The sequence below is a fragment of the Procambarus clarkii genome, chromosome 73 (assembly GCF_040958095.1).
Source record: "Procambarus clarkii isolate CNS0578487 chromosome 73, FALCON_Pclarkii_2.0, whole genome shotgun sequence".
In the NCBI taxonomy this organism is placed as follows: Eukaryota; Metazoa; Arthropoda; class Malacostraca; order Decapoda; family Cambaridae; genus Procambarus; species Procambarus clarkii.
Window position 1 is genome coordinate 15,941,734 of NC_091222.1, and position 20,000 is coordinate 15,961,733.

Genomic DNA, 20,000 nt, shown 5'->3' on the forward strand with positions numbered 1-20,000 from the left:
AATACATAACACTCCACAACATTTTTTTGGATTGTCGACTTCCTATGGCATCACCTGCCACATCATCTTTAATTTAAAAAAAAAATACAAAAATAGAAATGTAAAAATATGTTTTTCATGTTCTACATTCAGCACCAACAGTACAGTGGGTAAATAAACCACATTTTCTTCATTGCTTACATAAAGCTAGAAGGCACTGGGCAACACTGGGAAACTTTGGATGGTTTTGGGTAATTCTACGGACCACACAGGAGACATTCCAGATTCATCTTCCTTTATAACCTGAATGTTTTGATAAAAGATCACAACATGTTTTCTCTTGTTGGCTTCAGGGGTCAACAACTTAAAAATATTCGTCCATATATGAAATATATTGACAAATGTTAAACAAATCTCACGTTATTTGACATTAGCGGTGTGTAAATATGTTAAGAAATGGATTTTAAACAATTTTTTTTATTAATAAATCCACGTGCGGCAGGCCTAACCGGTACTGATGAAAACGATAACACCAATTGACTAACACTGAGGGATAAAGAGATGCAAGCACCTGTCAAATACACAAAGAAGAATAGTAGTAGTAAGGAGGGTCCACATAGTGGATATGCAGCTAGTGCCTTTTAGCATTGCTGAATGCCACCTGGAGAACCAAATTTCACACATAATAATGAGTAAGCATGTTATTTTGCTGTATTTTATTATATATCATATACTGTAAATACATTGCCAAATGCCAATATTTCTTATGTCCCTTTGTATGAGAAGCTGTCAACCAATTTTGTTTTGTTTTGATATTTTTCTTTGTTTCTCAGTTGATTTTGTTGGGGCTTCTACATCTTGGAAAATGCAAACCCATCACTAAGAATGTGAAAATGGAACGAAATTGGTCAACATGTGAATCAGTCACAGGTGGCAGAACCTGTGACTTTCTCAGTTTTTCATGCGAATCATTTACAGATTTCAAACTATTCTCTTTGTCGCTCTTGATTATTTTGCTGCATGGGGACCAGATGAGGGCCTTATCACTTATAAATGTGCAATAAAGTTACTGAAATATGTGTGTTTGTTATCTCTAACCCATTATCCTTATCCATGTACAATGACACCTCGGCTTATGAATGCCCTCTCTCTACGAATTTTTCAGGTTACGAGCTCAATTCCGTCGTAAAATCCGAATCGGGTTATGAACTTTGCCTCGGGTAACATAGTTTGTTGATATGCGTATGGCCGACCTAGCACGTGGTGGCACAGCAACCACGCCTCAGTTTACCAGTGCCTCCCACCTATTGACAATCGTGCCTGTATTGTTTGTAAAGAATTTCAGTGTTTTCAACATTGAAATCACTCAACACTCAACACTGTCAACAGCAGACCTGCCTTGTGAGTAATTACCTAAGTGTAGTTATAAGATGAGAGCTACGCTCGTGGTGTCCCGTCTCCCCAGCACTCTCATATAACGCTTTGAAATTACTGATGGTTTTGGCCTCCACCACCTTCTCACCTAACATGTTCCAACCATCTACCAATCTGATTACAAAAGTGAATTTTCTTATATTTCTCCAGCAGCTTTGTTTCGTTAGTTTAGATCTATGACCTCTTGTTCTTGAAGTTCCGGGTCTCAGGAATTCTTCCCTATCAATTTTTTTTATTCCTGTTACTATTTTGAACGTAGTGATCATATCACCTCTTTTTCTTCTATCTTCTAGTTTTTGCATATTTAATGCTTCTAACCTCTCCTCTTAGCTCTTGTCCTTCAGTTCTGGGAGCCACTTAGTGGCATGTCGTTGCACCTTTTCCAGTTTGTTGATGTGTTTCTTAAGATATGGGAACCATACAACCACTGCATATTCCAGCTTTGGTCTAACAAAAGTCATGAACAATTTCTTTAGTATTTCTCCATCCATGTATTTAAAAGCAATTCTGAAGTTAGAAAGTGTAGTATTGGCTCCTCGCACAAGGTTCTTAATGTGGTCCTCAGGTGACGGTTTTCTTTCTAGAACCACCCCTAGATCCCTTTCTTTGCCAGAATTCTTTAAGGATTTCTCACATAATTTTAGGTTGTGTGGGGTCTATGTTCTCCAATTCCACATTCCATAACATGGCATTTATTCACATTAAATTCCATTTGCCAAGTGTTGCTCCACATAATTATTTTGTCCAGGTCGTCTTGAAGGACATGACAATCATCTAGGTTTCTTATCTTCCCTATTATTTTAGCATCATCAGCAAACATGGTCATATAATTCTGTATTCCAACTGGTAGATCGTTTATGTAGACAATGAACATTACCGGTGCAAGAACTGTACCCTGTGGTACTCTACTCGTGACATTCCTTCAATCCGATACCTTACCTCTGATTACAGCCCTCATTTTTCTGTCAGTTAGGAAATTTTTCATTAATGTTATAAGCTTACGTGTCACCCCTCTGTTACGTACTCCTAGCTGAATACGTATATAAATTTAAAATAAACTTTTGTTCCATTTCATCATATATGTACACACATTATATTTTTGTAAATTATCGTGTGGTGTGGCAGCATCAGTGGGGACAGGAGCCCGGTGGCTTTTCACACGTCTAATACCTGTTAGATTCGGGAAGTTAGAATTGCTGGACCTGTTCAGTTTGGGAGTTCCAGATGTCACTTTTATTTAGTTTATATAATTGTTTATTTACTGTAATTAAGCAGGTGGCATTGTACTTATATATTTTGCAAGTAACTATTATATTTAATTTGCATTCTTATGTGTTTTGAGAACAAGTGGTTGTTCAATTAGTTTTAAATATTAAAAAGGCTTTAGTTTCCATCCCTCATCCTGGATGAGGCAGAGGAGGAGAGGATTATGGGTAGCGACAGAGCAAGAGCTCAGTGGCTGATACGGGGCTGGAGAGATCACATCTTGTAGAGTTAAGTCTGTAACATTCATGTTGTGCCATATTTTATTATATTATATTATGTGGTAGACAATACTTTTTGTTTGGTTGTATAAGTTAACTTGACCATCTGTGTTTTTATATTATACTGTCTTGAATATATATATTATAAGTTATATGTATAATTCTTCAGTCCTAAGGGAGAAATACTTTTAATTCTTAGCCTGTTATCATTCATGGGGTTATACTGGTGACCCGCTTTAGAGAGCAGCAGTTGTATCCCTAGACTTAATTAAAGCTTGGCTGCTGTAGGGTCACGAGCCGTAACGAACGATAGGTAACACCCTCCAATATGTTCCAGTTTCCAGAACAACCTCTTATGAGAACTCTGTCAAAAGCCTTTTTTAGGTCCAGATAGATGCAGTTAACCCAACCATTTCTTTCCTGTAAAATCTCTGTGGCTCGATCATAAAAACTGAGTAAGTTTGTTACACAGGATCTACCAGATTGAAAACCATACTGTCTGTCTGATATTATATAGTTTTTCTCCAGGTGTTCTACCAATTTAGTTTTAATTATTTTTTCCAATATTTTGAATATTATACTTGTCAATGATACAGGTATATAATTAAGGGGGTCTTCCCTGCTGCCCCTTTTGTAGATTGGAACTATGTTAGCCTTTTTCCACACATCAGCTACAACTCCTGTAAACAGGGATGCCTGAAAAATCAGTTGAAGTGGAATGCTGAGCTCAGGTGCACATTCTCTCAGAACCCATGGTGAAACTTCATCTGGACCAACTGCTTTGTTCTTACTTAGCTCCTTGAGCATTTTTTCCACTTTGTCTCTAGACACCTCTATGTGCTCTATGTTGTTCTCTGGAATTCTTATTGTATCTGGTTCCCTGAAGATTTCATTTTGAACAAATAAACTTTAGAACTTTTTGTTTAATGTTTCACACATTTCCTTTTCATTTTCCATGAATCTATTTCCCATTTTCAACCTCTGAATATTATCCTTTACATGCAATTTGTTGTTTATAAATTTATAGAATAGACCTGGTTCAGTTTTACATTTGTTTGCAATCCCTTTTTCAAAATTTCTTTCTGCCTCTCTCCTCACTGCCGTGTAGTTGTTTCTCGCATCTTTGGGGGGTTTGGCCTCTTCCTATATTGATTCTATTTTTGTGTCTTTTGGTCTCTGGCCCCCCTCACAATTTCTATTGAACCAATCCTGTTTCCTAGTTCTGCATCTCTGTTTTCGTATAAATTTTTTAGTGCCTTTATCATATATTTCACAAAACTTGACATACATCTCATTTACTTCCTTGCCTAGCAACAAGTCTGTCCAATTATACTCACTAAAAAATTTCTAAGGTCGCCATAATGTCCTCTTCTGAAGTCAGGTTTTTCAACTACTTCAACCTCCTTATTTTCTTCCAGATTATAATGCATTGCATATTTTATTCCCAAAAAGACATGGTCACTTTTACCCAAGGGAGGAAGGTACTGAATGTCAAATACCTCTTCTACCTTCCTAGTGATATACGTGCTGTTATCATGCAGAGGGCTGCAGTGCCAGCTCCTTTACACACCAAATGCCAGCGTGCCACCTCGCATGGGCAGATTTAAGAAAAACTGCCCTCATCTTCCAATGTTCCTGCTCACAGTGTGCATAGTATGTGGTCTCCATCTCCTAGCCAACGTACATTTGTTGGTGCTAAGATACATGGTGGTTGGTGGTCCCACCACCAGAACAGGTGTACTCGTGTAGAGTGATAGTGAGGACCTTGTACCACAAATTTCATCATTTAATGCTACTGATGTTGCAGTTACTGACCTTTTTCCTTATATCAGCATTGACATGAGTGAAATGGACTATTTTTTGTCATACTTTGACCAGCCGTTCATGGAACATATTGTTCAGGAAACGAACAGGCTTGCTGCCAAGCTCATTTGAATGTATGGCTTATCACCATATTCATGATTGCAGCATTGGAGAAACACAACAGTACCAGAACTTTGTGTATTTATGCCCTCTGTATGATAAAGAATTCAAACACATGTAATCAAAGAACAAAGACACTGTTGTCCCATCACCTGTTTTTGGAAAATATGTCACATGACAGGTTTCTGCTGATTCTTAAGAGTCTTCATTTTTAAAATATTGAAAACAGTGACCAAAATGAGATAGTGGAGGGTGAGGCATGTATTAAGTGAATTGAATTGGAAGTTCAGAGATTACCACACCAAGTCAGAAGCTAGTGATTGACAAATCTCTTGTGCTTTTCAAAGGATGTTTTGCCATCAAGCAGTATACTCCATCCAAAAGGGATTTGGACTTGGACACAGATTTGGACTTGTAATTTTTTATTCCGTGTGATTGTCAAACAGGAATGATCATGGACACGATTTTATATTCCGGTAGTGACGCTGACATTCTGAATAATGATTCTAACAGTTTCTCTGGAAGTGTAGTGAAAATGCTGATGGCACCACTGTTGAACAATGGTCACAGTTTATATACAGAAAGTTATTATACAGTTATTATACAAAGTTATTATACTAGTTCCCTGCTAACTAGGTTTCTGCTGGAACATGGAACCGGAGTGTGGCACAGTAAATCTACGGAGGAAAATGCCTGTGCAATAAGCTTACAATATGCTTGCAGAGTGATGGAAAGACAGACATGAAGTAAATACCTTGAGTACATTCACACTGGCAAGGTCAACACAGCAACAAAAGAAGCAGTGAATAAACCAAATTATGTCATGGACTATAACACAAACATAAGCTTGGGTATAAACCAGTTAAGTGTGATGTGATGGTTGGCGCTGTTTAGTGTGTACAGAAAGCTAAAGTGGATCTTCTTGAGGTTATCTTGAGATGATTTCGGGGCTTTAGTGTCCCCGCGGCCCGGTCCTCGACCAGGCCTCCACCCCCAGGAAGCAGCCCGTGACAGCTGACTAACACCCAGGTACCTATTTTACTGCTAGGTAACAGGGGCATAGGGTGAAAGAAACTTCTGCCCATTGTTTCTCGCCGGCGCCTGGGATCGAACCCAGGACCACAGGATCAAAAGTCCAGCGTGCTGTCTGCTCGGCCGACCGGCTCCCCCCGAATAAAGAAAATATTTTTTCCCTTACTGACCTAACCATGCTCAACAGTCATAACATGCATATGGTGAAATCAGGCAATAAACCAACCATGCGCTTATGTTTAGTTTTGCCGTTTTGACAAAATTACTAATATTCATCAAAGACATTCAAGTTTCATACAAAGGCGTTCTCGCCCCAACATGCTGCTCCAGTGTGGCATTCTCGCCCCAACACTGCCTCATGCGGCTCCAGAATGGCATTCTCACCCCAACACTGCCTCATGCTGCTCCAGACAGACTGGCATTCAAAGATGACTTTTTGCAACATAAAATAGGGTTCTTACCACCTTCGGGAAACTGAGCATAAAAAGCTAAAGTGTGTTTTGGTAGGGACGCGAGTTTTATTTTCCTCGGCGTCACCCCTTTTATATAAAAGGAACCATCGGAAATGCATCTGAGGTGCCGTGTGGCTTGTCGCCTCCTCGTTTGTTTCTAACAACACACACAAAGAAGGCCAAAGGTACAGAATATGGTCTCAACATGATGCAGAGTGTGTGGTACGACCCTGTTTCATGAACTGCTTCACTATCACATCCATCCAGAACTTCTGAGTGTTACATATTGGAGTATGAATATGTAAATAATGAGTGAGCAAGTGTACACAAGTGTAAAAAATTATTACCGTGTTTGCCAGCATAAAAGATGTACCCTCGCATAGGACGCACTCTTATTTTACAAGGATATTTTGTGGAAAAAACTATTTTAGTATGTTTCATCATACAAGAAGATCAGCTGTGGAGTAGTTGTTTATATTTTGGGCAAGAGATTTGCTATACAGGATGTGAAACTTGTATTTGTGGATGTGATGTTTTGTTGCCACATTACGCCACCAGGGCAGTGCACAAGGCGATGGCTCACCATCACAGCGCTCTGGTGGTGTTGTCATTCACGCACTGCAAATGGCTGACTGGCGGATGAAAGTTGAACATTCCTTTAAAAATTCTAGGATAATTTTTTATTTAGAAAATGAATTAAATGTGTCTTAAAGGCATTAAATAATGTATGACATATCAGGTGTGGGTTATGTATGCTGGGTAAGATGATATGAGCTTCCTTCATAACTGCCGATGTATCATAAGTGTGTGATAACAAACTGTGATAACTCGGCTTGTTTTCAATATTTTACTACAGTGGAACCTCGGTTTTCATATGACCCTGTTTTCTTATTTTTCTGTTTTTGTACTCAATTTCTTCAAAAAGATTGATTCGGTACTCGTTGTTTGCCTCGGTTTTCGGAATTTGTTTATACTGTACACGTACGGGTCCATCAAGCACGTAGCACTTCAGTTTACCAGTGTCTCCCGCCTAGTGATGATCACGTTTGAATTCTTTGTGAAGAATTTCTTTGTTTTTGTGCTGTTTTGGTTTGTAAACATAAAAGTTCTTATTATATATCATACCATGGGTTCCAAGAAAGTCTGTGGTAATGTTCAACCTAAGAAAATTGTTGTGAGGATGATAAGAGAAAAAACAAGAGATCATTCATAGTGGGACAATGTGATGTCTCACTACAGACAAGTGTTAAAACAGAGAAAAACAACTGTCTATAGACAGATTCTTAGTAAAGACAAGCAAGCAGTGAGCCACAACCAGGTCCTAGCGATATGCCTGCAAAACATGCGAGAGAGAGTACCCCAGAAATGCCATCACAGCTGTTATAATGGAAGGAGGCTCCCCTTCCAAACATCTCTCCTCCTCCCCCTTTCCTCACTGTCTTCCATACACCAACAAGAGTCCTCAATAAAGGTAAGATACCTAAGAGTATTATTCTGTATAAAATATATTTTTTAGTTAATATATTTAGGGGTGTGGAACGGGTTAATTCAATTTACATTATTTCTTACGGGAAAATTTGTTTCGGTTTTCGTACTTTTCGGTTTTCGGACCGTCTCTGGAAACAGATTTAATACGAAAACTGGGGTACTTGCTTGATACCTGCTTGATGGAGTTCTGGGAGTTGTTCTACTCTCCAAGCCCGGCCCGAGGCTTGTGAGAGTTTGGTCCACCAGGCTGTTGCTTGGAGCGGCAACGATTGTTGTGACTAGCAAACTTACACAGTACGCTCGTCCAGCTCCCAAGCCTATGCCCCTCAGTCTCCCATCAGTAATACTGTATGGCCGCATTAGACGCAGGTCACTTTTTTGATACATTTAAAAATAAAAGTGTTTCTTATATGCCAGTAAATACGGTATTCATTATGAAATTTACTGTAAAAAAGACATTTTGGTAAGCACGTAAAGTGACGTATATTATTATATATGAATGCATATTCTGCAGGTTTTATTATATTAGAACATCAAGTGAAAACACTGAACTCGTGGCAACTCCCTCCATTTGAGTGTCCCGCTAGACCTGCCTTGGATGATCACATTTTGAGCAAGCATATTGTGATGATGTAATAGCCACATTTGTCAGCCCTGCTACACCCTTGTAACTTGATTTGCAGTTTTCTTTATTTTTCCCATGGTGAGGGAATGATAAATAACATCAGTGGTGCAGCCCAGGGATTAAAAAAAGAAATTTGGGGAATAGTTTTTATGAGCACCACAGAGTTATCACATTACACAGCCACACAGTACAGTGGTTAACCACTGTAACGCAGAGTGCCTTGTGGAACTGGATCAATGGTGGACAAGAGAGTTATGTGGCATTTTCAGGTATAGGGAGCGATTCAAAACTCCCGTGGCTACACAGGGTTCACATCAGCTTCCACAGAGCTCTAGTAACCAGACACCATTTAAAAAAAAATCATGGGCAACATTACCGGGTGTAAGAGCCTCAGTACTGAGTGAACAACCAAGGCTGGCGTATGCAGCATGAGCTAACAGCACTGCTGTTCAGCTTGTGACCACAACATCGCCTGAAAATGTAAAAATATATACACTGTATAAGTTTGTATGTATGTATGTATGTATATGTCGTACCTAGTAGCCAGAACGCACTTCTCGGCCTACTATGCAAGGCCCAATTTACCTAATAGGCCGAGTGATTTTGTTTTCAATAAATTGCTTCCAATTAGTTTATTTGAATTATTATTAACACTTTCGCGCTTTAGATTAGAGATAACTCGTCGCCGTTTTTTCTTACGATTCCGCATAACAGCCTACTTTTCTCATCCATCGAAAAAATATTTCTATAAATTCCATTTTTTAACCGAAATGGATGGGGATACTCTCAGATTTTTCTCCATGAAATTCCCGTTCTCCCTCACCGAACACATGGCATCTCGGCCTACCCGGTCACGTGGTATACCACATGTTCCCGACATAGATGCCAGCGCAGCTCCTCCTGCTGACGCGGCAGTTTCAACACCCGGGCCATCTGGTGCGAGGCGTCCTCTGTTCACCTCAACACCTCAAGCCCACTCATCAACCACAAATTCTGAAATGGACATTGAGGACATAGAACCACTTGATGTTTCTGATTTCATAGAAGATTCTACTACAAGTTTGGTGGTTCCTGTAGAAGACAATATTCCTCCAGTGCATCCAAGAAATACAAGAATTATAGATTCAGAACAACGTCTCAACTACAAGTTGACGCATGAACTCGTGCACTTGGCTAAAAAAAGAAGATACCGTGTTTGTTTCAAGTCTGGCAAAAGGAGGGACGTGATATATGGATGTAAAACTTGTGATGTGGCACTGTGCACTGCGCCTTGCTACACAAGGTACCACCGAAGAAAGATATTTTGGGTGGAGAAAAAATAACCACCGGCAACAGCTTCACTCCACCTAAGAAACATCAGATGAGCAACTTCAGGATCAGAAGCCTGAAGATGGTGGAGTGAAGAAAAAATGCTCAACTGTTGATCTTCAATCAACATAGACAGGGTAAGTACACCTATTTGGAATTTTTTATCATCTATAAGAAGTTATATTATATACGTTTTGTAGAGAATTTATTTGCGAATTTTTTGGTACCAGAATGAATATTATATCACAAACTTCTATGAGTAAAAAAAAAAAAAAACACAGTATGTTTGGGGGTGTGGCGGGTGTGGCTCTGGGTGTGGCGGCCGTGTGACAGTGGGTTCCCTTTAGCCGTTGATATATCCAACACGTGGGAAATATTTGTATGTGTTATGTATATGTCTGTGTAGGGAATTTTACTGCGATCACTGTCATACAAATTATAAAATGTTTCAGCAAGTATAAACATGACAACCATCAAACGAACGAAAACAATGCGTTCGTTTCTGCCGCGAACACATACTGAGCGACGTGGTTCTATATTTGGCGCTTCTCTTACACATGCTTTGTACAAATGTTATACATTTCATCTTATAGAACATTTTATTGCGAACACATTGGTATAAAAAAGAAATACGTACATAGAAAAGTAGGGTCAGGAAACGTATAAATGTATAAACTTTCCAAGCATGATTTCCCCCCTGTGTTTTCGCCAGTGCGCTCGCAGCTAACTACTCTCCACTTCACACACTCTTGCGGGTGGGCAATTACCTATATTAAACATTCATATGCATATGTCCGTGTAGAGAATTTTATTGCGATTCCAATGATACCAAAATTAACGATGTAGGACAACTGTAGGCTTCGCAACCATTAAGAGAGTGGAAACATTTTGTTGCTGTTTGGCGCTCTCGGCGAGTGATCTGCATAGTTTTTTATTTGGTGTTGATACTCCTTATGCTTGGGCGGCATTTTATAGGTATGCTCTTATAGACAATTTCATTGCGAACACAGTGATACCAAATTTAAATACGTGCGCCTTCAATTATTGTCAGGACAGTCAAAAGAGTGTACACTTTTTCGGTCTTACCGCATAGGCGCGCGAAGTGCCGAAAGCATCTGGGGTATTGATTTTTTTTTGAGCGCCGAGAGCGCGAAAGTGTTAATATATTATATTAAGAACATACAATATTGACTTAGTTGTGTTAGTTCAAGTTCAAGTATGTTTATTGAGATAAGCAAGAAATACATCTCAAAGGGATAGAGTAGCTTAGGCTATTTCTACCCCCCTCTACTTCAAGTCCCTCAAGGGGCGCACAAATTCAGTGAGGACAAATAACATTACAAGAATCCCATTTAACATTACAGGTTAATATAGTAAGTACAGCATATAATTGTTACACTCTTGGGGCAAAATTCTTGTAGCTCCTAAGTATACTGTCTATCATACCATTATCACACATCCAAACAATTTGATGTGGTACACTATTTCCTTATTTCTATAGTTTTCAATAAGTTGACACTCTAATACATAATGTTCTAAGGTGTAGGCATGCAGCATACTACATAATTTACACTCCTTATCTTTTTCATTGACATCAACACCGTATTGCCAGATATATTTGTAACCTAATCTTATGTAAATTGAATCCTTCCAAGTAGACTTTTCTTTACCATAAGTGAAGGACAAATTTGTATTTATTATTGAATAATTCTTAAGCGTGTTACTACTGTCCACCATTGCCATTCTCTTTATCATTTCTTCGCCCTCTTGGATCATCTTGATTCTTGTTTTTATTTGTTTCAAGGTTAACTGACATACAACATCAACAAAAGTTTTTTCAGTGGCTCTCTTCGCTATGTCATCAACTACCTCATTCAACAGTATTCCCACATGTGAAGGGATCCACATGAATCTTACTCTATACCCAGTTTTTTCTAATTTCTTAACATTCTCTCTACACTCTTATCACAATATTCTGATATACTGGGCGTCTGCTATTTAAAGACTAACGCTCCTCTGCTGTAAATAAAGAAGCAAGCATTTTTACCACATTTGACTACTTCCTGTAATCCTGCTAATACACCTTGGAGTTCAGCCTGCGTTGGATACATTGTCAGTTAAGCGGCGTCCAATAACAGTATCTACAGTGCCGATGTCAGTGTGCTCCCTGATCAAGACTCCACATCCTGCCATCCCATCCCTAGCTACTGACCCATCACAATAGACATGTAGAGTGTTTTCTGTAGGCAGTTTTTTAATTATACAATCATATGTTGCCCTCAGCTCTCCTATTTCATACATACTTTTTTTCTTTTGCAAGGGAGTAATTACTACATCTACATTACAATCCTCCCATGGTAGTGTGAATTTTCTCTTGGGCACAGCAATACACTCTGTAATAACATCATACTCTATAACATTAGAACATAAGTTGTTCATATATACTCTCTTCTTCATCATACACTGTTCACTACTTCCCACCTTTTGAACCGAGAGGATTAATTCATTAGCTCCCCCACCTCTCATTAATCTAATGGCAGAGGCTACATTTATCTCTGCAATTCTATCCCCAATACTCTGCAGATTCAACTCCATCCTCATTATCTCAATCATAGCATTTCTTGGGCATCCTAAGATAATTCTCATGGCTTCATTTTGTACCTTCTCCAACTTGCCCATCCTACCTTTACCAAAACAAGAAATGACAGGTGCAGCATAATCAATAAGAGATCTTACAGTACTCAAGTATATCATTCGTAGCACAGGGACTCCCACTTCCTTTCCACAGCATGACAAGGCCTTCAGAGGTTGTAATCTCTTCCGACATTGACCCAACAGTCTGTTCATCTCAGCTTCCAAACTCTCATGGGTATATTCAACATATATGCCTAAATATTTATATATATTAACTCTCTCTATATTTTTACCGTTTATTTTCAATATAATGGGCCTCCGACTTCTACATTCAAACTTAGTTTTGTTTTCATTAACCACCAATCCCATATGGTGACACAGGTTTCCAAAATTGTCCAACACTGTTTGAACCTTTGAAATATCTTTGCCCTGAAACAAAATATTATCGGCATATATGATCGGAGTTACCCCATTTGAGTATCTCTCAGATGCTATCTTATTCATTAGTACATTAAACAGGGTGGGACTCGACACTCCTCCCTGAGGTGTGCCGAGTTCAAAAGACCTCACACCTGACATACAACCTTGATACCACACCTGAGCCTTCCTTTCGTAAAGATAATCCCCTATCCAGTGCAATAATCTCCCTTTAACACCAAGACCAGCTAATTCATATAAAATAACCTCTTTGTTGGCTTTATCAAAAGCTCCTTGCAAATCAATAAAAATTCTATAATAATCATTTTCATTAGCTAGACATTTAATAATACAATCAGAGGTACTTTTTCCTTTGAGGAACCCGAACAAATTACTAGACAGCTGATCACCTATTATATATAAAAGTCTATTTAAAATGATCCTCTCCATCATTTTACAAAAACACGAGGTTAAAGACACAGGTCTGTACTCTCCATTGGCTTTAGAGATAGGGATGATCATAGCTTTTTTCCATTTACTGGGAATACTGCCCTCTTTATAACTAATATTAAAGAGGTCTAATAGTGGGCTTTTCATCATAATGGCAAGTTCATTAAGTATTTCATAAGTTACTCCATCCTCCCCAGGGGCGGTAGATTTCCCAACTTTAATCGGCGTTATTAGTTCTTCTCTGGTAATACCTGTGCAAGTGACATCACCACTGTTACCTGCTGTAAGTATAAAATCCTTTCTTAGATCTTTCCAAGAATCTAATGACCCTCTCGTTACAGCGGGTAATGAACTAAGTTTGGCAGCTTCCGCCCATTTATTTACGAGACCATTTGCAATTCCTTGCGGGTCAGGATGTGCAACAAAATTATGCTTTTTACCCCTTATTTTATTTACGTCTTGCCAGAGTTCCTTCAAGTTTCTGTTACTCCCAACTTTCTCTGCAAACTCCTGCCAATACTTGCTCCTCATTTCCTTTCTCTTCTCCCCACACAGCCTAGCAACTGCCAGTAAAGCATTCTTCCCTACCTCAGTCCTACCATTCCTATTCCAATTCCTGTGAGCTCTCCTCATTGTTAATGTCCACCCCTTAAGCATCTTGTCATGTGTATAATTTTTTTTTCTGGGGGGATGCTTTTTTATACTAGATGTTTTCTGGTTCAATGTTGCATTAAATACATCTACCTCCTTAATTAAATCTTCATAAAATGCTTCTGCCGAAACTGACTTATAAGTATCATACCAAGACTTAATATGGCCAACAAGACCCCTTAATTCTCCCTCATTAAACTTTAACCTTTTCCTCTGAAGGCAGGCATGCTTTTTATCTAGTTTAAGCTGTATTTGTAATGCAAAATGATCACTTAGCATTTCATCCACAGTAAGACAATTTCCCTCTATGCTCTCAGCATTTATCAAACAAGCATAATCTAATCTCCCTCCCCTCAAATGAGTAGGAGAGGGCTCGCCCAGCAGTTGAACATCTTCATGTTCCTGCAAAAACTAGTACCATCTGCAACCATTCCTATTTGCTTTACCCCTTGATCCTAAAGCTGGATGTCTGGCATTAAAATCCCCTACCACAAGTGTATTTTCAGAAAAGAAGGAATCTGGCAAGTATCTTAAATCAAGGGAGCTATCAGAGATGTATAGATTAATGAAATTTAACTCTCGGTCCTTTAATTGCATCCGCAAGCTAATACTTTCAATACCTCTATATCTCTGAGGGATTCCAGTTATCTCGGCAGGTATGGTACTTTTGACATAACATGAGACCCCCCCTAGTTCCTCCATCAGCATATAAGTGAAAACCAGTATAGCCATTTAGTCTCAGAATGCTACCATCCCTATCCCCAGTTTCCTGGAGTGCTACTATGTCAATATCCTCTCTAAGAGTATGATAGTGTACATCCACCGCTCTAGTTTTTAATCCATTAAAGTTCCAAGATAATATTCTCAATTTACTTTCATCCATGATTAATAATAAAACTACCTTTGCCCTGTCCGTCACATTCCATGAGATACGAGAGTACCTTGAAACTTCCTTCCAACACCGGAACATTTTTTCTTTCTCCTCACTTGCACAACTACTACTAACATCGAAGGTAATATTATTTATATCTATTTTATTTGTTATTTCTGTATACCGTTTTACTTTAACCTTTCTTTCAATATTTGTCACAACAGCAGGTTGAACACCGCGAACACTACTAGAAAGTGTATTCTCCTGACATGCTCTATCATGCTCTATGATATCCTGACATGCTCTGGTGTATGCTCTATCATCGTTACGTCATGCACATCATTACTTTCTTCTACGCACGTTTCACTTTCCATTTCACGTCCTGTTTCACTTTCAATTACACGTCCTGTTTCACCACCATCTTCACCCCGTCTACCTTCCATAGCCAATTTTTCCAATGCCTCAATCCTCTTATCTAGTTTTTTTTAGATACTCCAAAATGTGATTACCAACCTCAGAGGTGACCATATTATCCTGAACCTTGTCCTCACAAGGTTTCAGTTTTTCCACTGCATGATTTACTTTCCCTAGGCTCGCCTTTATTTACTCCGTCCCTTTCTCCCAAACATTGATCATAGGGGCTGTCGTTGGCTTCTAGCTGTTTCCTCCATGTTCCTCTTGCACAATCTTTCCTTGCTGCGAGGATACATCTATCCTGCTTGTAGGACCCGTCCTAGTCTCTTTCAGATGCGGCTTCATGGGGCATAGAGAGGAACCAGCATTGTGGCTGCCTCGACAGTTGCAACAAAATGGGACGATTTTTTCACTTCTTTCAATCTTGACTCTACACTCTCGCGAGTCATGTTTCTTCCCACAATACCGACACCTGGAGTCAAACTGGCATTTCCATGCCATATGTCCCCAACGTGAACACTTCATGCACAGTATGGGCTCCTCAATGTATTTTGCAATGTTCCTATATCCTAGTCCTTGCACAAAAATTTTCTCCGGCGCCTCACCCTTTACCAAGGCAACAACCTGGCTTTGTTTGTCACCACGAACACTGTTCCTCTTTGCCCAAACAACATTATCATTGTTAAGAAGAAGACAGTCAGAATCGAAATAAGTTGGAAACTTGAAAACTATGATCTTTGTGTGCAACATACCTTCTTCTGGAGGAACCATTACTACATTTTCAAAACCAACCGTCATGAGGCGTTCCACGGCCTGTTCAGTCCCAACTGTTATGTAGGGCCGATGAAGACCCTCCTTGAAAAGTGGTTCGTATTCCAAACATTCTTTAGCTAGACGTACCGTCCACTCTAGCTTTTGGTGGAAATTCAATTGGCATGTTGTAGGGAACAACAGCCTCTTCCTTCTATTAAATTGCTCGTCTTGAGTCCTGCTGAGTAGGGTCTCATTCTTTGGTCTCTTTGTAATTTCATCGTCACTCTCACTGTCTCGCTATCTGAGTGTCAGACAGAGTGTATCGTGATCCGGCCTGTACTCCTCTTGACATACCAGAAAACATTCTAAGGAAACTACTCCAAGCTTGTACTAAAGAGGCACCCTTCTTAAGCCCAGATGGGCACATGTATAAGCAAGTAGATGGGGTCGCCATGTTGGAAATTTCCAACACTAAATACAACACTGTTGTATTATTATTAATTATTACAAAATCCATTAATCACTGTAGTAATTAAAATTAACCAAACGTAGAGTTCACATGTACTAATAATTACATCTGTACAGTAAGGCTAGAATTCTTACGTCACCAGACGCCAGTATTGCGTCAGATTCCATTATAATAAACACAACTATATCCAGTGTGTCTGAGAATTGAATTTGATTCTCTATAAAACAACAGTGTTCTGTGTGACAATTATTTACAGATAAACTGATCCCCAACTAATGCCAAATAGAGCGTTTATAGTTATAACTGTTATCTGGTAATAAATTTAACGTCACGCGTGAATGCCCTGGAGAGACTTTAATTCATCTCCATTGCTCGTTTACCATCGTAAAACGGGCAAATAATAATATTTAACTCCTCTGAATAATAAACCCGTCCTTATCCGAGCATTTCAATCACAACTGCGAGAAATGATAATATTCGTAGTAAATAATTTGTGTATCAAATGCGGGAGGCGGAGCGGGGCAGGGGAGACGCGAGTACACGAGGCGACGCACTCAGAGAGAGACGCCATTACCCAAGCCACCAGGGTAGACGCCACCAAGAGCTCCAGATGAAAGTCGCCACTGTGAGGTGTGAAGAACCTTTGCAGACAACCACTTAGCTGGTGTCAGTGTCACTTTACACATCGTGTTGAATTGTCAAGAGATTTAATTTGACATTCAGCCAGGAACCTGTTAAATTTGGTTCCGTGTAGCCCAACGTGACCGGCCAGTGAAGCGCGTCGCATCTAGGCTAGGCTCGACACCACGTGTTCGTTACAACGACGCCTGAACCTAGGACGCGAACTTCGGCAAGCCTTAACTTACACAGTGCCCTATTAGCTAAGTACCTTCATTCCCATTTGATGCATCATTTAGGGGGGGGGTTATAGCTGGGTAGCTTGTCGTTACGCAGACCGACTATAAAAAACCACAGGTTATTATTTGCCTCCATTATTTAATCTAATTTTCTTGAACATAGATGTCTAGCAGCTTAATCTGTTGCTACTGAAAATCTCCCAGTGTTCCATGATGAGTCCAGGAGATTCCGAGGATGAGTCGTGACCGACTTCTTGGAAATCGTCTTCAAGCTAAGACCCTTTCCGTATTCCTTAAATTCCATTATCTGTAGTATTATTCATGCAGAGCACTGTTTCTTTGGATTGACATGTGTTTATTATAATTATTAATTTCTCATGTTATAATCTATGTTCTTATTGGTGATAAATATAATGATTCTATAATTGGTCATAGGATTAGATTATTATATAATGAACTGGTGCACGAACCACACTAGTTCCTGGACATATATGAAGTTCCAGTAATAACCCCCCAATGTAGGTGTTTGAGGCTTTGATTCAGTTAAATAATACAGCCCATTAATTATACAAGTGATCATATTCTCTAGTATTTTATCCATAGTTACTGGTTTCATCTAGGAATTTTCTAATGATCATATTTTACAGTTTCCCTCTTTACTATAAAAGCGGGTGGTCCTTCGTAATAGAATTTCATTACATTAAAATTTAAATAAATAGAGTCAAGCCCCAAATGTCCCACACGCCATGGGTTCTCCCCTAGGTGTCCTGTTTGCGAACTTCTACATGGATACCATTGAACAGAAGGTCTTAGTCGAAATGAAATTGAAACCGGCCATATACTGCAGGTATGTTGACGACATTTTTACACAGGTACCTGATGTCAGACATCTGCAGGAGCTGAAAGAGGCATTTGAGCAGAATTCTGTGTTGCGTTTCACTTACGAGATGGAGAAGGATGGGAAGCTGCCCTTTCTAGATGTAACAGTCATGGAAAGGAGCGGAGGTTTCCACACTGCAGTCTACACTAAGGAAACAAACATAGGAATGTGCTTCAATGCCAACAGTGACTGCCCAGACAGGTACAAGAGGAGTGTTGTTAACGCTTATGTCGACCGTGCTCTCAGCCACAGCTCAGGATGGAAGCAAGTCGATGAAGAACTCTGTAGGGTAAGGCAGGTCCTAGTCAACAATGGCTTCTCCAATGGTTTCGTTGAAGACATCATAAGAAGGAAGATGAAACGCCATGCAACCTCTGAAGAGACAACTAACACAACACCTATACCCCCTATTAGACTATTTTACAGGAACTTCTTTTCCACAGCTCATAAAACGGAGGAAAGGGTCCTGAAAGATATTGTTAATAGGAACGTTATCCCTACAGACAAAAATCAGAAGATACAATTGACGATTTACTATAAAACCAAAAAAACGGCCAACCTACTCATGAGAAACTCTCCAGACACAAAGCAGAATGCTTTAAGAGAGACCCACATCGCCTATGCCTTCAAATGCCCACTTGGGGACTGTAAGCCTCAAAGAACTCGGTATATAGGCAAGACAACAACATCTCTTTCCAGGCGATTAACGATGCATAAGCAACAGGGCTCCATTAAGGAACATATAATCTCTTCCCACAACCAGACCATCACCAGATAAGTCTTAACAAACAGCACAGAAATCATCGATAGATACAGCGATAGCAGGCGGCTTGACATCTGCGAGGCACTACACATCAAGAAGTCAACACCACCAATCAACAGCCAATTAATGCACAACTATATTCTACCCACTTCAAGACTCCGCACCAATACAGAAGCATCAAGAAATATGGCCCAATAGACCCTTTGCAGTTACTTCCATTCTTCCCTTTAATTTACCCAATTTATACCCAATACACCGTGTTCTGTCTTGTCTTGAAAGTTTTGTTCACCTCATCCAAAACTGTTGTAACATATCACCTCACCCAAATGCGGGTATATAAGATGAAAGCTGTTTAACCCTTAACACTTCAATTGCGCATCGCATCATATGATGCTTTGACCGACTTGCAGTAAATTGCACATCGCATCATATGATGCTTTGGAGTACTACGCAAGATTTAAACGGCCCGCGGATACACGGGGTTCACCACACCTTCATCAGGGCTCTTGTAAACAGACGCCATTTAAAAAAAAAATCGTGGGCCAAACTCCAGGGTGTTAGGGGCCTCAGTATTGAGTGAGCTACCAAGCCTGACGCACGCAGCATGAGCTCACAGCACTGCTGTTCAGCTTGTGACCACAGCATCGCCTAAAAATGCCATAATATACTTGTTCATGCTATTATGTAGCGATGATATTATTACAGAAGACCCCTGACTGTGATAAAACTGACCAGGGTTCTGATAATAGCAGGATTGTGGTGATATTTGGCGCTGTGCACCATGGAGGGAGGAGTAATGCTGTGGGAGGGAAGATGGTGGTGTTGTCTTTTGAGAGTGTGTGGCCACCTTTTATTGACTGCACTCACCATACCAGCTTAGTTGTTCGCTATGGTGAACACAAATGTAGATACTTATATATAACGTGTGTATAGTGTGAGATAACAGCGAGAGTAGGAGGTTGGGAGCCGCCATTTTGGTGAGGGAGGAGCGTCGTCTGCAGGACTTATCACGTTGTTTACTGATGACCACGATGGTCTTTGGGCACCATACCAGTTTACTTGTACAAGTATGGTGAATAAAACATTTAGATATTTATATATAATGTGCGTATATAG

General features: G+C 39.7%; 1 protein-coding gene across 2 annotated transcripts in view; it reads right to left on the reverse strand.

Moving 5' to 3' along the window:
* LOC138356522 (zinc finger protein 271-like) overlaps positions 1–20,000 on the reverse strand; it is a 111,029-nt gene that overhangs the window by 80,779 nt on the left and 10,250 nt on the right. The window contains exon 2 of one of the 2 annotated variants that reach the window (XM_069312684.1): positions 8,794–8,889. The exons of the other annotated variant lie outside the window; for it this stretch is intronic. The gene's annotated coding sequence lies outside the window, so the exon portion shown is untranslated. The remainder of the gene's footprint in view (positions 1–8,793; positions 8,890–20,000) is intronic. 2 annotated transcript variants of the gene reach the window in all.